Source organism: Chelonia mydas, chromosome 2, assembly GCF_015237465.2.
Source record: "Chelonia mydas isolate rCheMyd1 chromosome 2, rCheMyd1.pri.v2, whole genome shotgun sequence".
Lineage (NCBI taxonomy): Eukaryota > Metazoa > Chordata > Testudines > Cheloniidae > Chelonia > Chelonia mydas.
The window spans coordinates 103,968,598-103,986,357 of NC_057850.1; positions in this window are offsets into that span (position 1 = coordinate 103,968,598).

The window sequence follows — 17,760 nt, forward strand, 5'->3', positions numbered from 1 at the left end:
AGGTGGACCTTTCTTGACTTCTGGACTATAGAGTGCAAGGCTCCTTCTAGGTAACAGCGCCCTTTGTTCCATTTTCAAGAGCCAGTGACTGATGTCTCCTCTTGCAAAGGAGCACTTTCCTCTGTGATTAAATATTTATCACAGTGAGAGGCCAGCAGTAGGACTAAGTGCCTCCAATTAACCACAGCAGAGGTTCATAAGTGACTATAGGACAAGTATAAATATTTTAAAAGAGCAATGGTTGTACTGGACTTTCTCCCTGCAGATCAGCCTATGTTTTTTGGTAAACAGATGTGTACCTAATAACCCTGCACTTTATTTGTTGTGCCCTAGCGATAAATCAGGGTCTGTCAGTTATTGCATTAATCTTGTGTCTGAAGAGCTCTATTTTGCCTGGTGATTTTGCAGAGCAAGTGAAAACATAATTAAAGGCACTGAGATCTGTTCTGTTGCTGTTGTGTATTTTTTTTTTTTGAGGATTCACTCACAGAAAGAGTAGCTAATTCTTGGGAATGTAAACGTATGAGGAGCTTAGCTGGAAAGGAGTCTCATTGAAAAAGGGAAGGAAATAGGCCTTGCCCCAGGTCTATGGTCAGGAGGAGATAGAATGGGATCAATAATATCCTACAGAGTTGACCAGTGAAGGGAATGGGATTGTGCTATGGGGGAAGATTGGCTGGTCCCTGGCTTTATCTAATATACACACCCATTCATTGACAGAACATTGGAGACTTAGTCATTTTGGGTTCCTCTCTTCCTGTATGTGAGGAATAACTCTAATTTTGGGGCTGTCTAAAACCACTGTTGTATTATCCATCTTCTTGTCAGTATCCTACAGAGAATCTCTAAAGACCTGGGACCTCTCACTGTCTTTTAGCTTTGATTTTACCCTTCTGGCAATGCATTGTTTTTTGGTAGTAGAGTGCGTGGTGCCAAAATCTAAGTAACTTACTGTACTGTAACAACTGTATAGAATTTGTGCTACACTAGCTTGCACTGTGTCTTAACCAAGTAAAGGACCAAAGGTAGCTGTTTGGATCAATAAACAATCTCTCAAATACACATGTTAAAACCAGCAACAACTACAGTGAGATTTCTGTGGAGGCTTAGATTTGGGAGTATGTTTTTATAAGGTGTTACAAGAGCTTACAGCAATTCAGGATGTACCTGAAATGGTTTCATTACTGCTAACTAAGAATGAGGGAATGGCAGACAAAAATTCAGGTCAGGGTTTATTTGTTGCAAAAGCGTGTGAGCATTTCCATTGTACTAACTCTGTTTTCAGTTATCAAACCCAGTCACATGGTAAAGCTCTGCATCAAGGAATGCGAGGGGGTTGGATGGTGCAGGAGTCCCGGGGGGCGGGGGTGGGCAACGACCCCCACGTGGGGTGAGGAGGGAACCCGTTGTTAAGATTTTGGCAGCTCATCACTGGCTAGACTTGCATAATAAAGAGAATATTTATACGTCCAAAAAAAAAAAAATAGACACCGGCTAACCAACTAGTGTCTGGGCCCAAATTAGGATTAGGATTCAATTACAAGGAAGAACCAGAGCTAGAGTTCAGGTTCAAAATGCAACCACACTGAAATCTCAGTTCAGTGTGCTTCAATCCTGTTCTGTAATTTTATGGGATGTTGTGACAGGGCATATTGCTCATCAGCAGTGCTAAGCAGTAAGGAGAAAGCTTCATTGGTGTTGGTACTAACAGTTGGGTACGCAGTACTGGTAGCAGAATGACTACCTAATCAGGTGAGGAATCTGGGAGGAGTCAAACAGAAACAACTAAGAAATCAGTACACCAATGCAAGGAACAAAATGGTGGAACTAGAAATACTGGTGCAAGAAGTGAAACCAGGTATTATAGGGAAACAGAAACATGGTGGAATAGTAGTTGCGACTGAAGTACAGGTATTGAAAGGTGTGTGCTGTTCAGGAAAGACAGAAATAAAGGTAAAGGTGGTGGAGCAGCATTATATGTTAATAATGAGGTAGACTGTAAAGAAATTAGAAGTGATGGAATGGACTAAACAGAGTCTGTTTGGGTCAAAATCACTTTGGGGAAGAAGGCTACCATGGACTCCCGTGGGATAGTGCTTGGGGTGTACTACTGTCCCCCAGGATCCCATTTGGATATGGACAGAGACCTCTTTAGTATTTTTAATGAAATAAGTACCACTGGGAATTGTGTGATTATGAGAGACTTTTACTTCTCAGATATAGATTGGAGGACAAGCGCTACTACTAATAGTAGGGCTCAATTTTTCCTGGATGTGATAGCTGACAGATTTATTAACCAAATAGTCAATAAACCAACAAGAGGTGGTGCCATTTTACATTTAGTATTGGTGAGTGGTGAGGACCTCATAGAAGAACTGGTTGTATGGGAGAAGCTTGGTTCGAGTGATCATGAGCTAATTCAGTTTAAACTACAATGAAGGACAAACCAAAATAGGTTTGCAACTAAGGTTCTTGATTTTAAAAGGGCAGACTTTAAAAAATGAAGGGAATTAGTTAGGGAAGTGGACTGGACTGAAGAACTCACGGATCTGAATGTGGAGGAGGCTTGGAATTACTTTAAGTGAAAGTTGCAGAAACTATCCGAAGCCTGCATCCCAAGGAAGGGGGAAAAAATCGTAGGGAGGGGTTGCAGACCAAGCTGGATAAGCAAGCATCTCAAACAGGTAATTACGTGAAAGCAAAAAGCCTATAAGAAATGGAAGATGGGATGGATCAGCAAGGAAAGCTACCTTCTGGAGGACAGAAAGTGCAGGGAAAAAGTGAGAACTGCCAAAAGGCAAGCAGAGTTAGACCTTGCAAGGGAAATTAAAAGCAATTGTAAAAAGTTCTATAGCCATATAAATTAAAAGAAAACAATGAATGAAATAGTGGGACTGCTAAACACTGAAATTGAGGTGGCGATTAAAGATAATCTAGACCAGGCCCAACGCCTAAACAAATGCTTTGCCTCATTTTATAATAACAGGAGCTTAGGGGTAGTGGCAGGGTGGCTAATGGAAATGAGGATACAGAAGTAGAATTTACCACATCCAAGGTGGAAGTCAAACTCAAACAGTTTAATGGGACCTAATCCAGGAGACCAGATAATCTCCATCCATTTGATAAAATAAATGATTTTTTAGACAAAGGAAATTAGACAAAGGAAATCTATCAGGATTTTAGTAGGCACCTGGTACAATTCCACCAATTGGAATGGGAAATTATTAGCTAAATTGGAGAAGATGGAGATTAATATGAGAACTGAAAGGTGGATAAGGAACTGGTTAAAGGGGCGACTAAAACGGGTCATACTGAAAGGTGAACTCTCAGTCTAGAGGGAGGTTACTAGCAGAGTTCCTCAGGAATCAGTCTCGGGACTAATCTTATTTTAATAGTTTTATTAATGACCTTGGCACAAAAAGTGGGAGCGTGCTAATAAAATTTGTGGATGATACAAAGTTGGGAGTTATTACCAGTATGGAAGAGGACTGGAATATCATACAAGAAGATCTGGATGACCTTGTAAACTGGAGTAATAGAAATTAGATGAAATTTAATGGTGCAAAGTGCAAGGTAATATATTTAGGGATTAGCAACAAGATTTTTTGCTATGAACTGGGGAATTATCAGTTGGAAGTGACAGAGGAGGAGAAAGACTTGGGTATATTGGTTCATCACAGGATGACTATGACCCACCAATGCGATGCAGCCATGAAAAAGGCTAATGCAGTCCTGCAGTCAAGTGAGGTATTTCTAGTAAAGACAGGGATGTTTTCGGGCCTTTATACAAGGCACTGGTGAGACCTCCTCTGAAATACTATGTGAAGTCTGGTCTCCCATGTTTAAGAAAGATGAATTCATATTGGAACAGGCGCAGAGAAGGGCTACTAGGATGATCAAAGGAATGGAAAACCTACCTTATGATAGGAGACTCAAAGAGCTTGGCTTGTTTAGCTTAACCCAACAAAGGCTGAGGGGAGATATGATTACTCTCTATAAACACATCAGAGGGAGAAACACCAGGGAGGGAGAGCTTGTGGGCACAAGAACAAATGGATATAAACTGGCCATCAAAAAGTTTAGACTTGAAATTAGATAAAGGTTTCTAACCATCAGAGGAATGAAGTTCTGGAACAGCCTTCCACGAGGAGCAGTGGGGGCAAAAAACCTAACTGGCTTCAAGACTGAGCTTGATAAGTTTATGAAGGAGATTGTATGATGAGACTTCCTACAATGGTATATAGATGCTCTGTGATTGCTAGTAGCAAATATCCCCAATGGCTGGTAATGGGACACTAGGTGGGAAGGGCTATGAGTTACTACAGAGAATTCTTTCCTGGTGTCTGGCTGTTGGGTCTTGCTGAAATGCTCAGGATCCAACTGACCACCATATTTTGATTCTGAAAGGAATTTTCCCCTGGGTGAGATTGGCAGAAACCCTGGGGTTTTTTTGCCTTCTGCTGCAGCATGGGCACAGTTCACTTGCAGGTTTAAACTAAAGTTAATGGTGGATTGTTTGTAACTTGACATCTTTAAATCATGATGTGAGGACTTTAGTAACTCAGCCAGAGATCAAGGAGTGGGTGGGTGAGGTTCTGTGGCCTGCATTTCGCAGGAGGTCAGACTAGATGATCATGTTGGTCCCTTCTAGCCTTAAAGTCTTTGAGTTTGAGTGCGGCCGAGTGAGAGTGAGGCTCCAGGTTGAGGAAGTAAAAGTTAACGTACAGAGTTTGGAAGCAGCTGGGCCTCATTAGCCTCCCTGATGCTCAGCCTGGAGCATTTAGAAGGAAGAGAAAGTCAGCTATTAGGGGCTGCTGGGAGTGGTCATTTCCAACAAAATCACACAGCAAATCTTGACTGTAAACACAGAGAAAAGGTTACTGGAAGCTGCACCACGTTCCTCTAAAAACAAAAGAAATAACTTTATAAGTAACACTTAAAAGAACAAACTTTGCATTAAACAAACTTCTGCCACCCAGAGTATATATTAGTAGGGTCTCTATTGTTATTATGCGGGATTGAGGCCCCATTGTGCTAAACACTATATACACGTGATTAAAAGATGGTCCCTGCCACAGAGTTTACAATCTACGTAACTACTGAGAATAAGGTACTGTCCATGAATACTGAGAAACCAAATGTGCAACAGGCAGAATGGCAGCAGAGTGGACTTTGAGTTCATTCTTCATAATTAGATGTTCCATTCTACCGGGGCAGACACAAATTAGATTGTAAAATCTTTGACTCAGGGACCATGTCTTCTTGTGTGTTTGCACAGCACCTAGCACACTGGAGCTGCAATACTGATTAGGGCCTTTGGATACTACTGCAATACAAATGATCAGGGCTGTCAATTAATCGCAGTTAACGCACGCGATTAACTCAAAACAAATTGACATGTTTTTTTAAAACGAGCATTAATCACACTCTAGGGTGCTGTGCTCAGGGGGGTGCCACTGCATGCCCCTGGGGCAGGAGTGCCCCTCCTCCCACTGCCCTGCTCCACCCACCTCCTCTGCTGCCCCCCTCATGGAGCCACTCCTGTCTGCTATGCAGAGTAGAGGCGCGGGGGGCTGATGTCAAGGTGTCCTGCTTCTCCCACCCATGTCGGTCACCACTGATCTGGGGTTGGGAACCAGGGGGAACCTGTCTGCTGCTGGCTAAGGTGTGAGTGCTGCCGACAGCTGCTGCTGCTAGCTGAAAAAGCATTCAGGCTCCTCAGTGCTCTGCTTAAAGAGACAGTGCTCCCCCAACACAAGCACACACACACGTACACTCTTTCCCCAACACACACACACACACTCACACACTCACTTTCCCCTCCAACAACACACACACTCACTCACTCACTCTTCCCCCAACACCAAAAATATTTAAATAAATGGAATTCCATTATTGTTTAACAGTGCGATTAAAATGTGATTAATCGCAATTAATTTTTTTCATCATTTGACAGCCCTACAAATTATATGTAAGGATGATAACTCCTACTCACTGTATGCAACAGAAATGGGATTAGCAGGAATAACTAAAACGTGGCACAGCACAAAATTGCGGGCCTAGTAGTTTTGACATATTAAAAAGCATGCACTGGCTGCCCAAGCATGTAAATCACACACCGTCCCTCAGTGATAAGCCTATCTCTGAGATAAGCAATAAATTCCCTCTGAAAAACCAACCACCATGTATCCAGCACACATACAAAAATTCACGTTGCAAACACCATACAGAATTCAAGGATAAAGAACCATTTGACAAAAAGTCATCTGAGTCATATATTCCATTTCTACAAAATACAGAAGAGTAATTCATATGCCTCCAATCTGTCTTCACCAACGGTACCACATGCCTTCTAAACAAAAGAAACTGAGCACCAGTGTGATAACTGCACAGTCCTCAGTACTTAGATACATAGATACTGTATGCTGCATGTAGATAATGAAATAAACCTGTACCCTGGAGGCACCAGTGATACTGCGCTTCCCAGCATTGATGAGAGGAACCAATTTACTGAGACCTATTTAGATTTTGTAGTTAGAGCTGCCATGGTCAGGTTCAGGTTTGTATATTGGATAGCTTTTTTTGTTGTGCATTGTCTTTGAAAACTGTGTAATTTAATCTGCACTGACTTTGTAATTGTGATACTGACGTGCCTGTTTTCAGCTTTACGTGGGGTATGCTAAACCTACCTGAGAGTACACATAGGAAATTAAATTCCAGGCAGCATGATATTATTTTACACATTAAATAATTACACACCTAGGCAAATGCCTCAGCACAGTTGTTGGCATATACAAATCAATAATATCGGTTGACTAATAAGCTTACTTAACATGCTGACTAGTCATAACTCAACAAACAAAAAACAGAATCTGACCCTCCCATTGGCATCTCCCTGGCCCTTCTGACTCTAGTTTTAAATCACCCTAAAAGCACAATATGCTGTCTGTAAATGAATTCTTACATATTTCTCTTGGCTGCAGCAATATGTCTACATAATATCATGGGAGGCTGATGAATGCTGACATACCCATCACCCTAAAACTATTCTAATTTACAATTACAACATTATAAAATTCCCAGCAGAGTCTGTGCGCCCCATTCCAGGGGTGCATCCATTATCATTTCGAATTGTTTTTATTACAATAGTATCTTGAGGTTCTCACCAGCACAGGGGTTCTGAACATTCAGTAAGAGATACCTGCTGTCCTGCCCAAAGAGTTTATCAACTGAGAGAGAAGAGAACCAAAGGGTGAGACAAAGGGCTGCAACATGCAAGCAGTGTGATGCGTGCTAATTCCATTTTTAAATTTGTTTTCTCCTTTTGTTGCTTTGTTTGTGGAGTGAGTTTTCAAAGTGGTTTGTGGGGGCTGAGGTTGGGTGAGAGAAAGGCATGAGAGGACGAGTTATTAGTGGAGCTATTTGGAAAATGTTAGGGTTTTTTCAGGGCAAAACTGAATTTTCAGTGAAAAATTAAACCCCAAAATCTTCAGTGGATGATTAAAAACTTCCATTTGGAAATGCCACTGCAGTGTCTCCTGGCAGTTGTCATTTGGGTGATTCATGTCCCCGTTCTCCTCTATGGGCTGGGCTCCCTAGCCAGATATATCTGCCATGATGCACCACGGTCCATCCTCTTGCTGAGCTGCCATTGCATCCTGGGAGTCCCCAGCCAGGGTGCAAAATGGGAGATATAGTCAAGCTGGAAACTCTGGTCCATAAAGCAGAATAGAGTATTGAGGCAGCATTTCCAAATCAAAATTGTTCATTTTTTTCCGTGAAAAGTGATACATTTCCATTGAAAACCCCACTTCTCAAGAAATACTTAATTTAGTCAAAAATCCAAATGTCTGTTAAATAGTTTTGATGGATACATTTTGACCAGCCCTAGTTATTAGGAGAAAGAAGTGGGACAGGAGAAAGGAGAGGGGAATGAGGGAGGGGAGTGTGGATTGCCGAGAGAGTGGAGCTGGCAGTGGAAGGACAACAAAGTAGGGGATGAGGATCCCAAAGGAAGGAGAAACAATAGAGGAGTTTGCCACAAACATAATCATATGTCTGGCTCTTTAATTCTATGGAATATTAAGACCCCTTCATGAAAGCCCATATAATCTTGGGTGAAAAAAAATAATAAAAGGTACATGAAATGCTATTTGGGGACATTGTATCTGATGTAGGAAGCATCAGTATTCATGTGTCACAGAGCGCATGCCTATAGACCCCATAGTTTTATGAATGAGGATACAGTGTGTGGAATATAAACAAGCAAAGAGGGCGGGGGTGGGGGGTGGGGGTGGGGGAAAAGCATGCCACATAAGGAAAGATATCAGTCATGTGGCACCAGGCATGAGTGAAGAAAATGTCTAGCATTCAGGAATCCACACTGTGACTGTAATAGGGCCAACTGATCCACACAAAATCTGCAGACAAAGCAGAAAAAAGCATGGGTAAAAGGCAGAATTCCAAGGATTGCTCAAGTGAAGGTTAAACACTCTTGATAATGATAATACGGGCTAGTGGATAGGATCCTGGGTGGGGACTTAGGAGACCTGGGTTTAATTCCTAGATCTACCATTGCTTTGCTGGGTGACCTTGGGCAAATCACTTCCCTCAGGTTCTCCATCTGCAAAATAGGGATGAAGATACAGACCTCCTTTGTTAAGCACTTTGAGATCTATGGATGAAAAACGCTATGTAAGAGCTAGGTATTATTATGAAAGCAAAGAAAAGATGCAAACTCTAAAGAATGCCTGCCTAAAAATATGCATAAATGGCCTACGTGTGAAATGCAAAATGGACACAGGGGCACAAGGGAATGTAATAACAGAAAGTGAAAAAGTGTAAGTCTAAAGACTGAAATCCTGTGGTGAGGAATGCACTCTAGTGTTAGGACAGTTGCAATGAATAGATGTACATAGGCAAATACCATAAAGCAAGAATTAGTGACAATTCATTGTGGAAAGCAAGCAGTAGTGAGTGTATGCCCAAGTGAGATACTTGGCCTAGTCAGAAGGATGTTTGCCTTAGACAGTCAAAATAACAACTCTAGTATCAATCTTGCACGAGGTTTGTATGGGCTTAATTGCAATGTTTAAAGATGTGTTCACAGAAAAGGAGTGTCTCCTGGTGATATACAAGATTTAGTAATGGAAGAACACAGTGCCTGTTGTGCATGCTACCCAAAACTTTCCTCGAGTATAAAAACAAAAACCAGAAGGAAGAGCTGCAAAACTTAACAGATGGTATCATTCATAGAATAGAAGAGCCAACAGACTGGGTTCCCTGCATGGTAATTGTATAGAAGAAAGCGGGTGGGCACAGACTTTGAATTAATCCCTAGAAGCTGAACAAGAACAATAAAAAGGAACATTTCCACTTTGCCCATGAGGAATGAAATGTTTGCTGAGATGGAAGAAGCCAAATTCTTCGGTAAATTGGGTGCACTGGCAGAGTTTTGGCAGATTCCCTGGACACAAAGCTTCAAGATTTGCACTTTCAATAAGCCACTTGGCAGATACGGCTTCTTAAGATTACTTTCCAAAATATGTTCAGTGCCAGAAGTAGTTCACTGCACGACATTACAGATGTTAGAAGTTCTCTCAGGAATAAAAGCATTATTATTGATACCATGATAGGAGAAGCATTGCTGATGAACAGCAGGGGCAGTTCTGGAGGCTTCGGAAACAGAAAGAAACAACTTTAAAGTGGAAGACAGGTGTCAGTTTCAAACAACTAAAATTGCCTTCTGAGCAGAGAAACTGGTCAAAACAATGACTCTACAATTCGAGCAAAGACTAAAACAGAAATTCAGATCCTGCATGGACTGCTGAATGTCCATCTACACTGGGGCCATCTACACCGTGATAACCGCAGCTGGCCTGGTGCAGCTGACTCGGGATCTCAGGGCTCAGACTGCAGGGATATAACACTGCAGAATAGACATTCGGGCTCAGGCTGGGGCTTGGGCTCTGAGACCCTCCCCCATTGTGGGATCAAAGAGCCCAGGGAGCAGCCCAAGCCTAAATGTCCACAATGTACTTTTTAGCCCTGCAGACAAGTCAGCCGACCCGGGCTCTGAGACTTGGTGCTCCAGGTCTTTTTTTATCTCAGTGTAGACATATCTAGTAAGTTCACACCCAATTAGACATTTCTCTAAGTCTAACTCCTTCACAAAGATCTAGAATGGGCATGGATGCTCAGGAATTTTCCATCCATTTTGCAGTTTCTGCAAAATCAAAAATTTTCATAGGAAAATATCCTTTGAATTTTCCAGGATGCGCTGCAGCCTCTCCTCTAACTGAACTGATGTGGTGCCTTATGGGAGTCACATGACCCTGAGCATCATGGGAGATGTAGTCTGGGTGGGCATCCCAACAGATAGAGAAGAATGGGAGCATGAGGTATACAAACTGCAACTCCCATGCAGCACCGCAGCAGCACAAGGGAACACAGATTAAGGATGAACCAAGCCAAAAATAAACACTTGAGTTTGGTTAAACAAAAGAAACATTTTGATTTGGGAATGTCAAAACATTATGCTCTGACCCTAAATGTCAATGACATTTTGACATTTCTAGACCATTTTTTAAAATGTTATATTCCATTAAAAATTTTGATATTTTGACTTTTTCATCTTGAATTAGGATGCAAACAAATTTTAAACTATCATAATTTTCCATAAGGTACCATACAGCACTTCTTGTGCAAGCCTACTTTATTCTTTAGGTGACATCACCCCACCTTTAATATGGGCTCTGACGGGAGCAGTCCTTCAACACTCCACCCACAGGGTTTCTTTTGCACTTACAAGTTCATCACGGACTCAGCTCAGAACTAGCACCTTCTAACCCTACTCTAAGGATTGTGGCCTTCTCTTGGCCAGGAGTCCAGTCCATGTGGTGGCTTTGGGTCCATTGAAAATCACTCTATTTACCCAAAAATCCTTTCTCTGTCTGTTGGCCCCTAGAAAATCCAGTTTGAACTATTTCAATCCAGTTATTGAACAAGTAACTGCTATGACTCTCAACGGGGTGACTTCAAAAGGCTGATAATGGAGGAAGTATCCCTGTCCTACCAGAGAAAGTACATATAATAACACATACACAATTGCATTTTTAATGGAATGGATCCCAAAGGTATGAACCCTAATTCCATAATTCAATAAAGTTTACCTTAATTCCATGAGTTTTTTTCAGTCTGTGAGTATGTCACAAGGTCAGAATCAGGCCCAGAGCAAGTCTCTGATTATGCAAATCTTTAACTCTGGTGAAGGTATTGTTACTTTTTAATCTATATATGTATTAAATTGAAATTCATAATTTCTAAATAAAATGTTACATTAAGAAAACTTCACCCCACAGGAAAAGACATGGTATGTTTCTGCAGAATGGCATTCAAACTCTGCATGAACCATCGCTATATCGATTATGCTTTAGATAAAACCATGGGATTCAGTTAACCATGTAGGATTGTTTATGGATAACCACTAATGGTAGAAAGCCTAAAGACAAATCATAGATGACTAAAGTCAGGCTAATTTGCAAAGATCAATGTTGTGACTGCATTCATCTATCATCTCAAATACATGTACATGGTAATCAATGGTAATCCATCTCTTTCCCACAGGTCAATTAATCTTTTTTAATTTTGCAAGGGTAACCACACTAGTACAGTACTCTTCACAATATTTGTAAGATTTTTTTCCATAAAGATTAAATGGCCTAAAATTTATCATGCAATCACATAATACTGGAGAGGGGGCCTAGTGGGAGTAGACCCTGACGCCTGAGGCCAGCTGGCTATCAATCCTGACTTCCTCTCTGCCTCATGCTTTGAGGCAATACATTTTAAATAGGGTTACCCGTGATCATTTAAATTCCAATCAGGTAGTAAAATTTTAGAACTGGTTATTGTTTTATGAAACTGAACAAATTAATCTTGTAGGGTGGTGGAAAGAGCAAAAGACACTAAGGCCTGAATGAGGCTTGCTTCCCTTCATACAATTTTGAGCCTGCAAGTATACATATAGATCCACATCTTATGAGAAAGGAGGCTGTGTAGAATCCTTGGTTAAAACAGGAGAAGAGATGTGAAGCTGTAAGGAGCTAACATTAACTTGGCAGAAAGAATAACAGCACTCCTGATCAAACAGGAGTGCCATCTTGATCTGGTGGACCTAATTAGTTGTCCTTCAAGAAGGACCTTCACCTAGCTGGAATGCACTGCCTTCTGAGAGCTCACAAACTAGCCTGACAGTAAAAGGCCTGAGTGGCCTTGGGATATTCCCCAGTGTGCAAATAACCTAGACAAGTGCAAGTTCCTAGATTTTTATTTTTTGCTTCACATAGCACATCATTTTCCATCCTTCTGTCTTCACTTGCATTGGCTATCTATGAATATGAAAACCCAAGAGAAACTTTTTGTCCTAATAGACAACTCAACTGTGAATCTGCTGCATTACAATAACAGAGCAAAGGGATAAGGAACATCAAGAGGTAAATATCTATAATGGAAATATTAACAGTGACAGCTAGTTACTGGTACTCCATGATGAAAATATAACTTATGCTGTATTAATTTAAAAAGCTGTACTAGCAGAAAAAAATTTGGCCAATAGTTTGGCAAATTAGCATTTTACATAAGGTAAATAATGCCACTGTTTTCTGACAGCATAAACTAACTTCAAATATCCATACTAATAATATATTTTTCACTTATATAGCATCTTTTATCCAAAGCACTTTACACAGATGGTTAAATTATCCCTATTTGAGAGAAAGAAACTGAAGCATAGAAGTGAATCCTGACTTCCATTTCATCTAATGATCTAATCACTAGATTAGGCTTTCGGTGTGGCATTTTAAGAACTCTGTCTTTGAGAACAGGGGCAGCTGTTATGAAGAAGCTTTCTTCAAAGGACCATTGTCTCAGAGATGGATTTCCCTTGAAAGATAGATGACTATTTGTGCTATGCTACATAAGCCGCCCATATTCTGCCCTACTTAGTCCCTATGTAGCTTGGATGGTTGCAACATTTAAATAATAATATTGTGCTGCTTTTCATCCGAGGAACTCAAAGTACTTTAATGAATTAGCCTATGCTCACTTTACTGAGGGGGAAACTGAGGTATAGTGAGAACAGGTGGTTTGGTTCATATCCTGCCGTAATCATGAGACCATCTTTTCTTCCAATAGACAAGTGTCAGTAAGTGGCTCTCATTCAAATTAAATGGAGTGTGCATTCTGTTTTAGACTCTGAGATGTTGATGTATTTAGTTTTCTGATACAGCCTAGTTGTCGACATTTAAAACATTTCTTGGAAGGGGAAAAATCATCTTGAACAGAAAGCACTCTGTATTGCCTATACTGATACATCATGTCTCCCCTCAAAATGGAGGATTTTTTTTAACGTTGCTGATTGGAAGAGCTGTCACTGTCAAGTTGGAACCCGGTCCATTGTCAGCTAGGGTGACCAGGTGTCCGGTTTTTGACCGGAACATCCAGTCGAAAAGGGACCCTGGTGGCTCCGGTCAGCACCACCGACCGAGCTGTTAAAAGTCTGGTCGGCGGTGCTGCGGAGCTAAGGCAGGCTAGTCCCTACCTGTCCTGGCACCGCAATGCGCCCTGGAGGTGGCCAGCAGGTCCGGCTCCTAAACGGGGGGGTGGGAGGGGGCCACGGGGCTCTGCGCGCTGCCCCCACCCTGAGTTCTGACTCCTCACTCCCGTTGGCCAGGAACCGCGGCCAATGGGAGCTGAGGGGTGGTGCCTGGGGGGTCAGAGCAGCATGCGGAGCCTCCTGGACCCCCTACCTAGAAGCCGGATCTGCTGGCTGCTTCTGGGGTGCAGCTCAGAGCCAGGACAGGCAGGGAGCCTGCCTTAGCCCCCCTGCGCCACTGACTGGGAGCTGCCCAAGGTAAGCCCACACCGCAACCCCGATCCCAACCTCCTGCCCCCCAACCCTGAGCCCCCCCAAACCCTCCTCATGCACCCCAAACCCCTCATCCCTGGCCCCACCCCAGAGCCTGCACCCCCAGCTGGAGCCCTCGCTCCCTCCCACACCCCAACCCCCTGCCCCAGCTAAGTGAAAGTGAGTGAGGGTGGGGTAGAGCGAGCCACCGAGGGAGGGGGAATGCAGTGAGCAGGAGCAGGGCCTCAGGGAAGGGACAGGATCAGGGTCTTCAGTTTTGTGTAATTAGAAAGTTAGCAACCCTATTGACAGCATGTATCAATTATCTTTTAAAGTTTATATATAATTTTAAAAAATGAATAGTGTCACACTTCTTTTGAACAAAATATGTTGTAGAAGAGGCAGGCCACTACCACCATTTTGAATGCTTAGTTCCTCCTATCAGCTTGTTGATCTCTCACATGTATATGGCTGCCAATGTAATTACCTCCTTTGGCCTACAGGAGTCCTGAGAAAGGAAGGAAGGAAGGACACTAGCCTAGAACTTCAGAAATCTAGGTTCTAGTTCCTGCTCTACCACAGGCTTCCTGGGTAACTTTGGTCAAGTTATTTAGCCTCTCTGTGCTTCATTATATGTAAAATGGGGATAATAACACTTCTCTACCTCACAGTGGGTGTTGTGAGGACAACTACATGAACGATCAGCAGGTGCACAGATACTAGGATAATGGGGTGGGAGCACATAAGTATCAGAGATAGAAAGCAGTTAAGGTTTTGTTATGAGAAAAATTTCCCTTTGCATCTTTTCTTTTAAAGGGACACCATTGACATAAATCACAGTTACGTCTGAAAATTTTTACCCATTTTTGTTACAAGTAACGCCTAAAATTACTATTACTGAAAGAAAAGTAGAGAGAGGAAATATATTTTTCTATTTTTTATTTTACTTTTTTCATTTGGCAGTACTTCGTGTCGTCAGTTTTCCCATTCAGCCAGTTGGTTTTTTCTTTTTTTCTGTGAGTCTTTTACAAAGCAACAGGGGAGAAAAAACACTTTAAAAACTGGAAAATGTGATTGTCAAACCAGAGAAATTGGCAGAGGGACTCAGGAGCAGGTACACTGCCTGCAGTTGCATTTAGGACTGCCCAGATTTCAAGCTAATGGTGTCCCTTTAAAATCCTATAAAAATTGTGAGTTAAATCTGCCCATAGAAGAGCTTTCACTTGTGCAGATGGTACTCATTTGGCAGATCACCCTGATGTTGGCGGCATTGCAGGGGTCATATTTGTACACAGATGGACTGTTCTTCATCAGTTTCTTCATTGTAATATAACCAAATCGATTTTCCTTCAGTAATAGGTAGGCATATTATATTTCTCCACCCTATTCCTTGTCAGATGTTTAGCCTGGCCATTGAAAAGCATATTGCATTCTTTGTTCGCTTCTGAAATCTTCTTTGCCTGTGTCCCTTGATGGGAATTCAGTGTGAGGACTAAGCAGAGCAGTGGATCGCAAATAAATGTTTGTTGTGGCCGCATGTGCAGCCACACCAAATTCAGAGTGGCTGCAGTTTTGACCTTTAAAATATTATACAAGTGACAGTCTAGTTGCATGGTTATTTGTAAGTGTCATGTAAATAAAATGAATCTTTTCAGTGGAAAGAATATTTACTGTACTAATACTACGAACGTTACACAGTTATTACTAACTATATCGATTTAAAAGTTTGTTGTAAAAATACTTTTTCATAGCTTTTTTTGGTAGCAAAGTAGTTGTAAATATCCATGAACTTTTTTTTATTCCGAAAATTGTTCTGGCTGTACATGAAGTCCCTGGTGGCCACCATGGCCGCACTTGACAATCAAGTCTGGAGGAATCTCAAGAGTCCTGAGCCTGAGAATTTGGCAGCAAAAAGGACATTATTCTTGGAAGATACAAAATTAAAATTCATAACACCTTTTCCATGAGTTCAGTATATTTCTTTGTACACCCCACTGGGGAAAGGGGCTTCTTAGCAGCAGAAGTTCATGAGCACTGTACATCAAGATCACTGCCCCATAATACAGTCACAAAAGCTTATGCATGACATGCTTATATCTGAAATGGACCTTCAAAGGAACTTGCAGGAAATGGGATATGGAGATTTCAAATCTAGGGTACTAGTTCATATCCAGTGGTAGTGATCAAAAGTTGTTACCATCAGTTTAGTGACTTATGTGAAATGAATTCATTGTTTAGTGGGGAGATGTCCATATCAGTTAAAGTGCAAATAGTTATTCCCACTGGCAATCTCAACACAGAGGCAATGGCCTGAATAGACATCTCATCCATAGAAGTAGTCCTGTTGGATCTGATTTGAGGCACAGTGGCAAGACAGTCTGGGGAACAGCACTGCCATTGTCTTGTTTATACAGCATTTGTTCCATTAATAAATAGAGAACTTTTGTCTCTAGTGCACTCTGTGCTTTGCAAAGTACGGTAAAAAAACAATGCACCTGTCTTGTTGCAATGAAACAGAGAGAGTTTCTCAATTCCCATGTTCTCTGAAAGTAGCCTCAGCTTTTCAGTGAGTTATTACTCTTCCTTGCTGATCTAATGGACATACAATCATAAAAAGTCACATAGTGCAGTTCTTTCACAATAATTATTATTTTCTTAGTATGATGTGTTGCTTAGTACTTTCATGTAGCAAAAGACACCTTTGTACTGCATACAAATGAGGTCAAAGTGAACATTACTATGGGAATCTTAACATTGCATTTCTTGACATTTTTGTAATAAAATCTTAACATTACTGCTTCAATAATGTAATTTTTTGTTATACCTTATAGACATTCCTGTCTCAAAGAAAGTATTGAAAGGAAGCCAGAAAACATTGTTCTTAATTATAAAAGGAATTGCTTTTTTATTAAAGTGCTTGTTGCTTACATATTCTAAATTAGAAGTATGTTGTTTCTTGTTTACTTTATTTCCTGATTCCTTTTTATCCCGTTGATTGCTTTGTGGATAAAGGGCCTGATCCAATGCCCAGTGAAACGTTTTAAATTGGATCAGGCACATAGTGAGTTTGCTGCAGTCCCAGCATCCACAGCTGACTTGAGTAACTGTGTGATTGATCATACGGAGTAACAGTTATAGACAGCAAAATTGCTGACTGCAGCTAAATTTTGCTTTTGTAAAACTACAAAAACATTTCTAAACTTTAATTTCATATCCATCTGGTAAGTCTTCATAATCAGCCTCTAATTATCTACTTTTTAATGCTTTTCTGGTTACTCTGACTCCATATGAATTTTTCTATGCATAGAATTCTTGCTTAAAGTCATGGAAAATTGTACATGTTGCTATATATGCTTGGCTACAGCTGGTTCCTGGGGGGGGACAGGGGAGGTTGGGTATTTTTTTCCATCACAGTTACTGAACATTTCTACACAAATAGACACACTGCATTCTTCTGGTTTAGTAAGAGTTTTAAAGACACAGGAACAGTTTAAAACCAAATCTCCTTATGAAGCATCAACTATAGAAAGCAAAGTATTAGGGAGAAAAAGCAAACTGTCTGGTAGTGTGTTTTCAAGAAGAAGAGCGGGCTTGTCATGTTGGGTGTTGTCCCCCTACCCCCAATGACTTAGAAATCATACATCATGGTTTTGAAATGATTACTGTAGATGATTATTGCTTGCTTGTAAATGTTCTGTCACCACTAGAAGTATCTGCAGTTCTAAGTTGGTCAAGTCCTGCTGCGTCAGTCCTGAGCTTTAAATGTGCCATTCAGAATGTGAGATATTTGTATTTATGAACCTGAATGCAGTCTTCAAAATCTGTTGCTTTGGGTGTCCCCTGAAGCCTTTTAG